At 36.5% G+C, this 14,249-nt stretch overlaps 1 protein-coding gene across 6 annotated transcripts in view; it reads left to right on the forward strand.

Annotated features, from left to right (window-relative positions):
- The window catches only part of LOC145662909 (popeye domain-containing protein 3-like), a 406,613-nt gene that overhangs the window by 386,598 nt on the left and 5,766 nt on the right, over positions 1 to 14,249 (forward strand). The window lies entirely within an intron of this gene.

A 14,249-nucleotide genomic window follows, 5' to 3' on the forward strand; every position in this document is an offset into this window, starting at 1 on the left:
AAGTATACTTAATTCTCTCCATCCTTTCTAAGATATATACACTTTCCAAACCACTTGGAAGAAAGAATTGACGTCCCATATACATAAACAATTATCTTGCACAGATCTTTATAAATGGCACAGTGTTGCAAAATAGGAAGCGTGTAACTTTGTGTCATTTGAAGGTAGGGTAACTAACCGTGTAATTCAGATAACTAAGGAATACCGGAAGGAACACTCCGCAGTGAAATGGAACTAAAACCTTGTTCCACAATATATTCCAAATATTATGAATTGCAGACCTGGTTTCTCATTTCACTTACCTAATAACTGCGTTTAGTAACATTTTGCCATTTAACTCAACGTTGATGAATTGCGATTTATACTTGCTGTGTGTTAAATTGTGAGTAAATAAGTGTAATTGTTTTGATTAAAATCTCTACATGCTACAAGATCAAAATACTAAAATAATTATTGAAGGTAAAGCTTCTTTTTATTAAAAGGAAAATTCGTTTTTAACACCAAATCCTTGTGATGATAGATTCAGTGATATTCAAACGGCGAAAAAATTATACTGGACCAGAAATCAAACTGTACTCTCCGGGTGGTATCCCTGTTTCCTGTCGATGCTCTAACTCGGCCCTTTTCGACTGGTCAATATATAGGGTAGGAGTCGGTGAGTTTTTCTGTTCAGAACCAGGGCAGAGAAAACAGGTTGGGCAACTAGAATGCCTGCCACCACTGTCTTCTATCAACGATAGGTTTGTTGCCTTCTCCTTGCTCTGTGAGAGCGGTTTAATGACAATTCGAGCAACCGATTGTGACGTCACAGAGCATGCAGTTGGAAATGACTGCTCTAACTAGTAAGAACTATAATACCAGGGCCCAACAGACCGGGAGAGTCAGGGAAGCATATAAGTTGTCAGGAAAATTTACCAAATACATATCTTACGAATAAAGAAACTGAAAATTGTCTACTGTAGCTGCTAATAGGTAGGAAATGCATAATTAATAATAATAATAATAATAAATTACTTGCTGAATCTAGATGACCTAGCCTGTAGCTGAGGCAGTAATGTCAGACTTTCAATCAAACGATCAGTATTGAATCCTCGGTGGGTGTAGAAGTTTTTACTTAGGCTGTAAATCCCAGAGTTTGGCTGAACCTCGGAAAAAGACTTGTTGTTGCATAGAGCGTTTGAATAAGAAAGTCATGAAATAGAGGGGAAACAAAGGACAGCGTGCCATAAACACAGCCAATCGTTCAGTCCATTACAGGTGTGGTATACAAATACATCTGGACAGAGAGGACAGGTGTGTGTTTTATAAGCCTAATTTGCCTTTAATTTGTCAATAAGTCATTTAATACCCAATCATAAGTGTGTATGGCTTTCAAGGTAACAATTTTTTTTCGTCCGTAAAGGGTTAAAAAAAATGTGCAAGATAAGTTAAATGTGATGGTAACGGTTGAAATGTGAATATGAATTCGAGTGATAATTATAAAAAGTCATCCTCATTTGGTCTACATAAATGTTTTGCTTTATCTTGAACTTCTGTCAGTGTGCTTTCGCCCTTAAGTCAGAACACACACAAAGTAAAATATTATACATAATAAAAGTCAATAATCACTCTATTATAATACTTTTTGTAGTATGAAACATTAAATTATTCCTGCACAGTTTCAAAACTAATCAACTAAAATTAAATATTACTGTTAAAAATTTGAATGCATAAATAGATATTTATACATACTACAAATAAACACTTAACTAGCACGTGCACAGAAATAGATAATTAGTTGCATGCTTTAGGCTGATATACCCAGTATATACTTACTTTCACAGAAAAAAAAAAACATAATTTCACACTTTGCATGTTATATACTAACTACAGAATAGAATCACTATTAAGTTAATCAATATATAAAAGTCATCTTCATATATTCCTTGTTGTTTCATTAACGGAATAACTACGCAATTTCTGTGTTGTGTTAATTATGGACGTACCAATATCTAAAAGGTGGATAAAGTACTTTTTTTAGTATTAGGCACTGTATATATTTTAATACTGTTCATTTTCTTTAAGCACCTTAAAAATTTTGCAGGTATTGACTTTTATAATTCAGGGTCCTCGAATTTTACTAGAATATTTCATTTCAGCGTACTGTCATGTGGAATTTACTTTATTTCAGTGAAGATTGCTATTATACTATGTGGCAGCCAAATTGACGTTTAGTGTAAACTAGTAACAGTTGAATGTTTTATTGTGAAACGTCCAGTGAGGAAACATCACGAATATTGCAACATGTTGACTAGATTCTCGTTTCGCTAAGAACACAGCATACCTGCCGAAGCGAACTTTATCATAGCTTTGGCAACGCTGCTGTGACTAAGTTGGTCGTCGTGAAAGCAGCTTTCAAGATCAAACGTCGATTCGGCTACTGCGCATGATAATTACATTACCAAAAACAGATAACTCCACATAGCCATATTCAATAAATTATGGCCACTCACCTTTTAAATATTGTATTCTGATATATGAGAAAGGAATTATACCGAATTCTTTAACTGTCGTAGATCAGTTTCAAGCCAAAGTATCAAATTGTTCTCCATATGGTGGTGAGAATTCAGAGCTTGAAAGAGAGGTTAGTTGTCAGATTTTTATTAATGTGACTGTATGTGTTTTGATTCTGATCTTGAACCCTATATCAGTGTATATGGAATAATAGAGGAGAAAATACGTGAGAGACGGACGGTTGATTGCTGAGCTGACGAAGAATCAAATCTTGGTGTTCCACCTGCTATGAGAGAATGATCTTACCATTTAGTTATTAGCATCATGGTGTTTCCTGTCGAGCCTCAGCCAATGAGACAAAATTATTGTAGCTGCAATCTATTATTCCATGGATAAAAGTTGAAGACAAAAAAGCTCTTTGACACTTGTCCGTACTCCTTGTACAAATAAATTCAAAACTGTATAGACTGTTTGTGTAAAGCAAAAAATTCCTTATTCCAAATGTCTACAAAATAATTGGTTGTTCTTAAAAGTGATTGCCAGAAGCTATCTGGTTAATTTAAAACGGAAATAAGTAACAAACAGAACACTATGTCACTGCAAGGTTAGTTGTTGAGAACACGATAGGTGTGAGCCTGGTATTCAATTCTATGCAACTTAAGCGTTCACATTTAGCTGCTCTTTTGCAACAACGAGAAACTATTTTTAATATATATATATATATATATATATATATATATATATATATATATATATATATATATCAGCATTTAATTATTTTAATTTTAAATCGCTGATTTTCAGTCTCTCTTCAAATTCTCTTTCCCACATTTAATTCATGCCAGTACACATCTCGTAAAATTAGTCCTGAAGAAAATTAATGAAATGCACTCCTCCACAATTTATAAGAAAGACGGACATTGATTACGAGTACACCTTTATAGATAGGTATTAAAATAACCACGCTTGTTCCAAAAGCAAGGATAAGTGCTTTTGTGGCGTATCCAGTTTAATTGCTGTGACAGATTTTCTGTTTCTTTCAACTTACATTCTATGATTAGATGAGGTTCACGCTAAAAGCTTTACAATGATACATTAATTGTCCGAATCTCGCGAAACTTCACGAACATTTAAAGCAGTCCTGCCTTCCCTTCTGTACAGCAATACACTTATCCATTCCAGAATCAAGTTTCTGAAGCAATCTCTTAGCTATCTCAGTTCATTGCCTCATCTCAATTCGTTAAAACATAAGTAGTTGTGTAGTTCCCAGGTCAAGGAAACAGAAAGGGTGTGACAGTAGTTATACTTCGTTTTTAGCTAAGAAGCTGGCTGTCTGAGCAGCCCTATAAGACCTGGTGTTTATCCTGGTGAAGCAGAATTCCATGAAGCCCTGTTTTTTTGATCGCAGTTTGCACAATACCTTGAAAATTGGGACAAGGCATATTATTTCGTTCTAGACTGTAGTTACTGTTTCTGTTTTTCAATCACCAGACCTCGTATATTTATTCATTTACACGAATCCAACATGTCGTTTGGCATTTCTTTTTAGGATCATAGTAATAAATTCTTGTTTAGTGGCTTGTGATCAGACAGCATTTAAATTTTCTATCATTGTTTTTTTTATTTTTTTATTTTAATATAAATAGCCATTAAATATTTACGCATTAGTTACAAATGTTCAATCCACTCTTCAATTCCTACTATAATTTCTGATAGATGGATCTCGTGTTTTTCTGATTAGTTATTTCAGAGGGTCAATATTTTCAGAAGTCGTTACTGTTGTTTGCCATCCACTTCCGGCTTAATCACACAGATCTTGTAGAATTCTCTACCAGTTATAAACTGTACCTTTTTAAAGTCCAGTATTTCCAGATGCCTGTTGCAAACGTTCATAACAACTATTGACGTATAAGCCTACTTTGAAGTCATAAAATATTCATCGCACCAAATTACTCTTACATAGGAATCTCGCTAGATGCAAATCAGGTACCGGAAACCCAATTAGCTCGTAAAACAGCTCTCTCATCATATTGAAAAATTAAATGAAATCTTTGAGTTTTACGTCCCATGGTTATGCCGGTTAGGCTAAAGGAGACGTGATTGAGAAATGAATGAAATGGTGGAATGAAAAAGTGGGAGGAAACGGGAGAACCCCGAGAAAACCCACGAGCACAGTGTTTATCCACCACAAAGTCCACACGGCGCGAGCTGGGATCGAACCAGGGACCCCAAGCACCGGAGGTGAACTCTACTACTGAGCCACCGCCCCCCCCTTCCCACTCTCATCATATTATCATATCCAAAAAGATATATCTTCTGCGCTTTTCGTTCTGTTTTAGAGTTTGCAACGATATCTCACGACTTAGGCCAAAGAGAACCATTTTGAACATAGAATATGTCGTTTTATTATTATCTTTTTAAAAGACTGTTTTCTCCATGAGATAGACTTTGAAGTCAGACGAAACTGATACTCTGTTTTCCATTTACTTTTTTTTTTCGTCCTTCCGACATTGCATATCGTCCTTCCGTCGGAAAAATCAAAAGACATTATATTTCGTACAGGTTCAACAAACTCATCCGATCTGTATCAAACTTGGCCTTGACTTGCTGGACTAATGTGTGAAATGTTATGTTGTGAGGGCTTCCTGAGTTATGAGCATTAAATTTTGAGCCATTTTCGAAAACAGAAAAAAACATCAACCGAACTCGTCCGGTATGACAGTAAAGATTTGTTTCAATAAAGGACAAACTTGTTTTCCACAATTGGAAAGCTCAAACTGGACAGAGATTCCACGTTTGATTAGGCATGGAGGACGGCTAGGACCGACGCTCCTCGTGTTTCATTTTACCTTTTGATTCAGATTTGTGCGTCCGCTCAGATGTGGAAAGGTTGGGACAGATACTCTCCGATTCGGATTTTTGTTGTTGTTGTTGTTCACTATGTTACTCGCGCGTGCGGGCACGGAAGCCAGATTTTTAAAAGTGAATTATTACCAGATCGGATGAGCTCGGTTGATTCTCAGTTTTTGGAAATTCGGTTCCCTTAATTCGGGAACCAAAAGCTTGCACAACATTTCACACTACTGTATACCAGGTCATGGCCAACTACCATGCCAAGTTTGATCCAAATCTGATGAGTTCGGTTAAACTCGTAGGATATAGTGTCTTTGATTTTTTCAGGAAAAAACAATAAATGACGAAACATAAGGCAAATGAGGAAACCAATCCTGTCCTTCACATCCGCTTCATAGGAAAAAAAAGTAAAAGAATAAGTTAAAACGACAAATTCCATGTTCAGAATGCTTATGTTTGGCTCAGTTTGTGAGATATCGTTGCAAATTTTAAAATAGATTTTCTCGAAAACTCAACGATAAAACCTTTTAGGATATGATAGGATGATGAGGGCTAATTGGCTCTTCGGAAGAAAAGTCACGTTCAGTGCACCCAAAGGTATGTTGAATACTACAGCTTTATATACGAGGGAAATTTTCCTTGCAAAATCCGTAAAAATTATATAAAAGCTCTGACAGAGTTCGAGAACTGATGCTGATATTCTGTAACTGCTAAAGACAGAAGATAGTTCATAAGTTTATAATGTGACTGTAAAGAGAGTATCTATGCCCTTCTAAACATCAGAGACCCTGATTCCTATTCTCGTGGATTCTTAGAGCAGCTGTGTCCCGCCTATCGAAGAAACTCTGATTCATCGCCTATGATCAAGTAACTGTATGATCCAGCATTGAATGGTCCGAGTCCTTCAACTCTTTGCGGCAGTCGACTCACAGCATTTTGCTTTTCAGTCAATGAAGCACAGCTGTCCAGCAAATCTTCATTTTTCCCAGATCTTCTTTCAGAATGTGTCAGATCATTTTGCGACCTATGTGAAGCACATCCTCGATCATGCAGTGCTTGACTATAGAAGATTGTGAACACGCTCTACATTTTCTTTGGAACGACTGGTTGATGAACGTCCACTTGTGGGGTCATCAGAAACATCTTCACGTCCATCAAGAAACCAGATATACCATTCAAACACTAGGCTACGAAATAGGATATTCTCGCGGTGAACAATTCTGATCATCTCGTAAGTCTCTGATGCTTATTTCTCTAACCTAACGGAAAACTGAATGTTCTTTAATATGGTATCTTACGATACCGGGATGGTGGTTACGGTGGCCCAGTGGGAACTATACTTTAATTAAAATTAAAAACTAATTGACAGTTCAAAACCACGTCGAAATTAGTGTTGAGAAGGGAAACTACGTCATGGGGCTATTAAAGTCACCAAGAGAGGGACCTCTTATACACGTCGTGGTGGTAGTCACAAGTGAAGGGTTTCTGTAGAAAAGAACATCATTACAATGTTAAGCTTTGTAACACAGCTTCAGAAGTGCTTGTCAATCGAAGTAGGAGCACAGCGGACGCCTCAGAATACTTAACGATGTGTCAGGAGGGCAATACGTGATCCTCCAAATGTCAATTCATTTCTTGTTTTGATCAGAATGTAGGTAGTCTTCGATGGCCGATGTTTAGAAAAGTACATACAATCTCTTTATCAAATCCTCATATGCCCTGCAAATAAGTAATATCATAGCATAATCTCACATGATAGAGTACCAGCATCAGTCCTGGAACTTTATTGTTAAAGCTTTTAAACGAACAAATAAATTATTCATGATAATTACTTCCTTAAATTCTTTATACTACGATCTTATTGATTAAATAAGTTGGGGAAAGTAAGAGTAAGATAATAAAAGGCTTATTCCATGTGAAATGAACCAATGCCATTTGCCCTTTTGTCATGGATTTTCTTCATATTTTTTCTTTGGGTAGATACCCATGAGAAATGACCACAGGAATATTTGCAGATTTTTATCTCCTAAACGGACCTCAGGAAAAATAAATGAAAATCTGGCATTTTCCGAGACTTCTGCCGCGGAAAAATCGACATGTAATGTTAAAAATTACGTAACTCCCTTATTTTTCGGCCAGTTGAAGTGTTTCTGGTGTCAAATTAAAGCTAATAGTCTCTACTATTCAGAACTACTGTTGAATCAGAAAAAGTGGTTCATAGAAAAGAGATACAAACTCTGAAACACAATTTATATGATTTATATGTGATTTTTGTAAAAAAATCATATCTGCTAAATCACTGAAAACACAACCTCCACATTTTTACCTCAGATTCACCTAAATATGTATGTTCAATAGTGCAAAAATGAAAAGGGTGTTTTTTGTGGTTTGTCAGTAAGAAATTATAATGCAGGGACACGACTTATGGCACGTTATTAACATTTAACATTAACATGTTATTAACTATAGAAATGTTGCATTTTGTTGGAATGTTTACTACATTGGTTACATTTGGCTTGGTTGAGATGAACGCGTAACGTGCAAAAATTAATATATTGAAACATTATTTTATGAATACGGAAGGGTATCATAAATATTGAAGGAAGTCAATTGCAATGACATTCTCGCTCACTCACTCCCCATCACACATACCCACGTTACTATTACTAGTGGCTCTAAGGACCAGGTGCCTCACGTGAATTTCAAAAATTGCGCCGTATAGAGTGGATGGCCGCCATTTTGAAAAAGTTTGCCGCCATTTTGAAACTGTACATTGGATCACTTGATTGTTAGATACACTAAATTTTATGTCTTTTGCTTCTATTCTCAAAATTTCAAGTCAAAATACTGAAAATTACGACCTGGAGTGTAGATGGCCGCCATTTTAAAAATCGACCGCCATTTTGAAAGTTGACATTGCTCCACTTTAATGGTACGCACAGTAAATTGTATACGTCCCATGCTTCTATTCATAAAATTTCAAGTCGAAAACCCGAAAACCGCCCTATAGCGTGGATGGCCAGCATTTTGAAAATCTGGCCGCCATTTTGAAATTTTACTTCTGTTCTATACTATAAAGCAAATTTCGAGCGTCTCACGGTTCTTACCTCAAAATTTCGTGATATTTTGTAATATTTTCCTTGCTTTTTTTGCTAAATACACAGTGGTATTGAAATAAGACACTGTGTCTTGGATACTCCATGATTCAGGGACAAGGGTTAATATTTGGACTTTCTCATCAACACTGCTGGCAGAAAACTTTGCGCTAAGTCTCTCCATCAGACTTTCACAGTCCTTGCATTTTTTGTCTTCATCCACCTCATTCTTATAGGACTGGGGCCCTTCAGTACCAAAAGCGTTTGCTGCTAACCCTGTGAAACTGGCAGCAAGACGACTAGCCTTATGTGTTAAGTATGTGCCTCTTCTGTCCACTTTTCTTTTGGTAGCTTTCAGTGGTGAACAGTTAAGTAATTCACACGCTTTATTAGGTTGCTATCACTGCTTTCCTGCAAGATATACACAATTTTGTGCCAGGAATTAGTTCAAAATTTGTAAATCTTCTGGAAAATGCCAGCGAAATAGATTTTAAACTTTTCACTACCCTTTTCTTATGCTTTAGAAAAGGATCAATGCATGTTCTCTGCCTGTCTTCATAAAGAGATAAATACTGCTTTAAATGGAAATCACAAATAAATTTCAAGTCAGAACATTTGGCTCTAAGTCTGATAAGTTCCACATCACTTGCTTTCATATCACACACGGAAGTTACTTTCCTGTCTGGAACTTCCTCACATTCCTCATACTGCCTGCAAACCGAACACTGGTCACCTGGTTCCATTTGTAACATTGTTAGAGTAAATTCGAAATACCAAATAACAGTCACTGAGTAACATTATATATATATATATATATATATATATATAATATAAACTAATTGCTATTAAACTCCTGTGTCTGTCTGTTTGTATGTCTGTCTGTACCACGCTACAGGGCGCAATTTTCGGTATTTTAATACAAAATTTTTAGGATAGGACTACGAGATACCCTAAACTTGCTGTATAGATTTTGGCGGTGATCAAAAGTAAAATTTCAAAATGGCAGCCATCCACTCTTTACGGCGCAATTTCCAGTCTTTTAACACGAAATTTTGAGGTAAGAACCGTGAGACGCTCGAAATTTGCTTTATAGTATAGAACAGAAGTAAAATTTCAAAATGGCGGCCAGATTTTCAAAATGGTGGCCATCCACGCTATAGGGCGGTTTTCGGGTTTTCGACTTGAAATTTTATGAATAGAAGCATGGGATATATACAATTTACTGTGCGTACCATTAAAGTGGAGCAATGTCAACTTTCAAAATGGCGGTCGATTTTTAAAATGGCGGCCATCTACACTCCAGGTCGTAATTTTCAGTATTTTGACTTGAAATTTTGAGAATAGAAGCAAAAGACATAAAATTTAGTGTATCTAACAATCAAGTGATCCAATGTACAGTTTCAAAATGGCGGCAAACTTTTTCAAAATGGCGGCCATCCACTCTATACGGCGCAATTTTTGAAATTCACGTGAGGCACCTGGTCCTTAGAGCCACTAGTAATAGTAACGTGGGTATGTGTGATGGGGAGTGAGTGAGCGAGAATGTCATTGCAATTGACTTCCTTCAATATTTATGATACCCTTCCGTATTCATAAAATAATGTTTCAATATATTAATTTTTGCACGTTACGCGTTCATCTCAACCAAGCCAAATGTAACCAATGTAGTAAACATTCCAACAAAATGCAACATTTCTATAGTTAATAACATGTTAATGTTAAATGTTAATAACGTGCCATAAGTCGTGTCCCTGCATTATAATTTCTTACTGACAAACCACAAAAAACACCCTTTTCATTTTTGCACTATTGAACATACATATTTAGGTGAATCTGAGGTAAAAATGTGGAGGTTGTGTTTTTAGTGATTTAGCAGATATGATTTTTTTTACAAAAATCACATATAAATCATATAAATTGTGTTTCAGAGTTTGTATCTCTTTTCTATGAACCACTTTTTCTGATTCAACAGTAGTTCTGAATAGGAGAGACTATTAGCTTTAATTTGACACCAGAAACACTTCAACTGGCCGAAAAATAAGGGAGTTACGTAATTTTTAACATTACATGTCGATTTTTCCGCGGCAGAAGTCTCGGAAAATGCCAATTTTCATTTATTTTTCCTGAGGTCCGTTTAGGAGATAAAAATCTGCAAATATTCCTGTGGTCATTTCTCATGGGTATCTACCCACAGACAAAATATGAAGAAAATCCATGATGTAAGGGCAATCATAAAATCTGATATTGGTTCATTTGACATGGAATGAGCCAAAAGGGAAAGAAAATTACATCATACAAGCACTGTAAGCGCACAATGAAACTTACTTTTGTACATCATGAATTCAATACTTTTCTTCGTATTTCTAATGTAATATAATTATTTTAAACTATTCGTACACAAGAAGCTGCATGTTGTGCATTATTACGCTGCTCTGATTCATATAAAGTGCTGCATTCATTCATACTACGTTTTGTATGTATTTCGTTAATTGTCCAGATAACGAACAAAGTATATTGTAGTTCATATAAGATTTTCCATGTACATAATCTTACAAATTAATTTATCTCAAACTGCAATTTACGGCGAAACATACTCGTAAAAATTCACCCAGTTCTCTTTTCTTTGTAATGTAAGAGTGGCATATTGACATTTCATACTTCATCTGTTTTTAATTTCATAGTAGAAAGAAAACAATACATTGTAATGATGATATTTTTATATATCGATAGGGCTCTGCGACATTGTCCTTTACCTACCTACGGTGTGAGCCTTGGCCACCTCTATTTCCAGCCTCCATTTTTCTCTATTCATCGTCATCCTTCTACTGTTATTTATCTTCGTCTTTTCTAAATCTTTGTTGGGTCAATCAATCTGAAGTGGTCCAAAAATGGTGAAAATGGTTGCTCGACAATTTTCGAAAATTATAAAAAATTGATTGTGATGAACCGTGTGTATGAGAAGGTCAATAACAACATTCACGTTTTCGTATGTGCAAGTGTTCCTGAATGGCGGCCATCTTTGTTGTCGGTGGAGTGCCAGTTTTTGCATTTGCAAGCGCTTACGAAAATTACAGTTGCTCAGGACGTGCGAATGAGAATAACACCAAACAAACACAAATGTTTACAGGAGAGACTGAGGTACACGGAGAATATTAACTTTTGCGTCTAAATAAATATACAGGGTTGCAAACCAATACATGAAATCACCAGAAAAAACTACAGAAAATTATACTTTTAAAAGAGCTGTATTTTGGAATGGCATAGTGTGTGTGTGTGGGGAGGGGGTCATAATTGTTGTGCTGAATACTATTGCATGTAAAGAGTCTGCAGAGAGATCCACGACTATGATACTACTGGCACTGTAGATTTATGGGGATCCGAAATTTGAAGTTTGTGATTTTGATGCCTTGTTTGGGGAGTAATATCTCAGAAGGGCAAAGTGCTAGAAATTGCTGCTTACGCCACAAAGTAATTCTGTATGTGAATAAACTGTTCAAAAAAAATCATGACTGATATTACATGGATAAAAAAGTGAGGACATGGAAAAAATGCGGAGAAAGAACGTGCGTGACGATGGTCGCAGTCCGGTAACATTTAAATGTTTGGATATGTTTCATGCTAGATCTCAACTGTGCATGGTGTAGCAATTAGGCACGCTTTAGTTTGTGTTCAGTTGTGCAAAAGCTTGCGAGTGGTATTTGTTCCATCTTTTTAGCTTAATGATCATTGCCACGTCTATATGGTAAGGGGGTTAGCTCCCCCTTGCACCCGCGACACCCATCGTCGAACTGGACCGCGGTATTAAGGTACTTAATGTATCAACAAAGTGACATTGAAATCCACTCCGTTACGGAAGTTAATATGTTCAAAAGGTTGCGTTACATCTATCCTAACTATATATAAAACTACATGAACTGAAATAAAATATAGGACGTGAAAAGTCGAAATTTCGACTTTCCGGTTGACGTGGAAAATCGAAATTTAGCATGATTGTAGCTTTGAAGTACTAACCCCCGGAAAATTGCCAAAAGTTACTATTTTTAATTTTTAGGGGTTCTAAGGGAGTATGAAGAAATTCTTTACCTTACTTAAATGAGCCCTTGTTTGGACTTATAATCTCATATTTTAGGTACTTAGAATTGGAATAAAAACTTGAAATTCGATATGCTGGTACGTTTCCGTTAGCGTTACTTAAGTAAATCACCAAAAATAAAAAAGTTCAAACGTAGAGAGGTTTTATGGGGAACTGAAAAGTCCTCCCAATGTTATTTATATGGGATATCTACACCCCAAAATGTTTAGGCTTTTCCGGCAAGATTAGGACGATGAAATTTGGCATGATTGTAGACTTCCAGGACTAACCCACAGGAAAATTGCCAAAAGTGAATATTTTTAGTTTTTCAGGTATATATTGGGGGATGAATTAATTCCCATGAGAACACTGGTGTTTTCTTGAAATACAAAATCTTATCTTTTATTGAAATTTGGTAGAATTGTAGATTTTAGAGGTTCGAGGCCGTAGGCTGGGCAAACGTGGGGGTCTGGGGGCGGAGTCCCCAGCTTGCCAAAGACTATCCTATATAACGCAACTTTGTGAATACATTAACTTCTGTAACTGTGACTGGATTTCAATGATATCTTGCTGATACATTAAGTGCCATAATACTGCTGTCCAGTTCGACTGTGTGTGTCGTGGGTGCAAGGGAGAGCTAACTCCCTTACCATATAGACGTGGCAATGATCATGGAGCTAGAAAGATGAAACAAACGCCACCCGCAAGTTTCTATCTAACTGAACATAAACAAAAGCGGACCTAATTGCTGCACCATGCACAGTTTTTGAGCTCTAGCATGAAACATATCCAAACATTTATTTTTCCGGGCTACAACCATCATCACGCACGTGCTTTCTTCGCGTTTTTACCATATCCTTGCTATTTTCTCCGTGTAATATCAATCATGATTTTTTCGCAATAGTTTATTCACATACAGAATTGCTTTGTGGCATAAGCAGCAATTTCTAGCACTTTGCCCTCCTGAGATATTACGCCCCAAATATGGCATCTAAATCACAAACTTCTACTTTCGGACCCTCCCCCTCCCCCATAAATCATAGGTGCCAGTAGTATCATAGCTGTGGATATTTCTGCAGACTCTTCACATGCAATAGTATTCAGCACAACAATTATGAACCCCCCCCCCCTACTTTATGCCATTCCAAAATACAGCCCCTTGTGTAATTTTCTGTAGTTTTTCTGGAGATTCCATGTATTGGTTTACAACCTTGTATATTTATTTAGACGCAAAAGTTTATATTCTCCGTGTACTTCAGTCTCTCCTGTAAACATTCATTTTTGTTTGGTGTTCGTCTGATTCGTATGTCCTGAGTAACTGTAATCTTCGTAAACGCTTGCAAATGCAAAAAAAAATGGCACTCCACCGACAACAAAGATGGCCGTCATTCAGGAACATTTGTACATAGAACAACATGAATGATGTTATTGACCTTCTCATACACAAGGTTCAATACACTCAAATTTTTATAATTTTCGGAGATGGTCGAGCAACCACCTCTGGACCACTTCGTATGGATTGACCCTGTTGTCATTTTTCAACCATTTCTTTCTAGTTCTTCCTTTTCTTCTGTGTACTCGATTGAAAAAGTGTAAGAGCTTTCTCAGGCCAGTCATCCAGAGTGAGGTTTTTACTGGATTTTCCTTACTCACATCAGGGAAATACTGGGATGGTACCTAACTTTCAGGTTCCATACCGCTTTCTTCTTTCCCCTCTTCCTCGGATAGTGTGCTTC

This window comes from Thermobia domestica, chromosome 1 (genome assembly GCF_964235325.1).
Source record: "Thermobia domestica chromosome 1, izTheDome1.hap1.1, whole genome shotgun sequence".
In the NCBI taxonomy this organism is placed as follows: Eukaryota; Metazoa; Arthropoda; class Insecta; order Zygentoma; family Lepismatidae; genus Thermobia; species Thermobia domestica.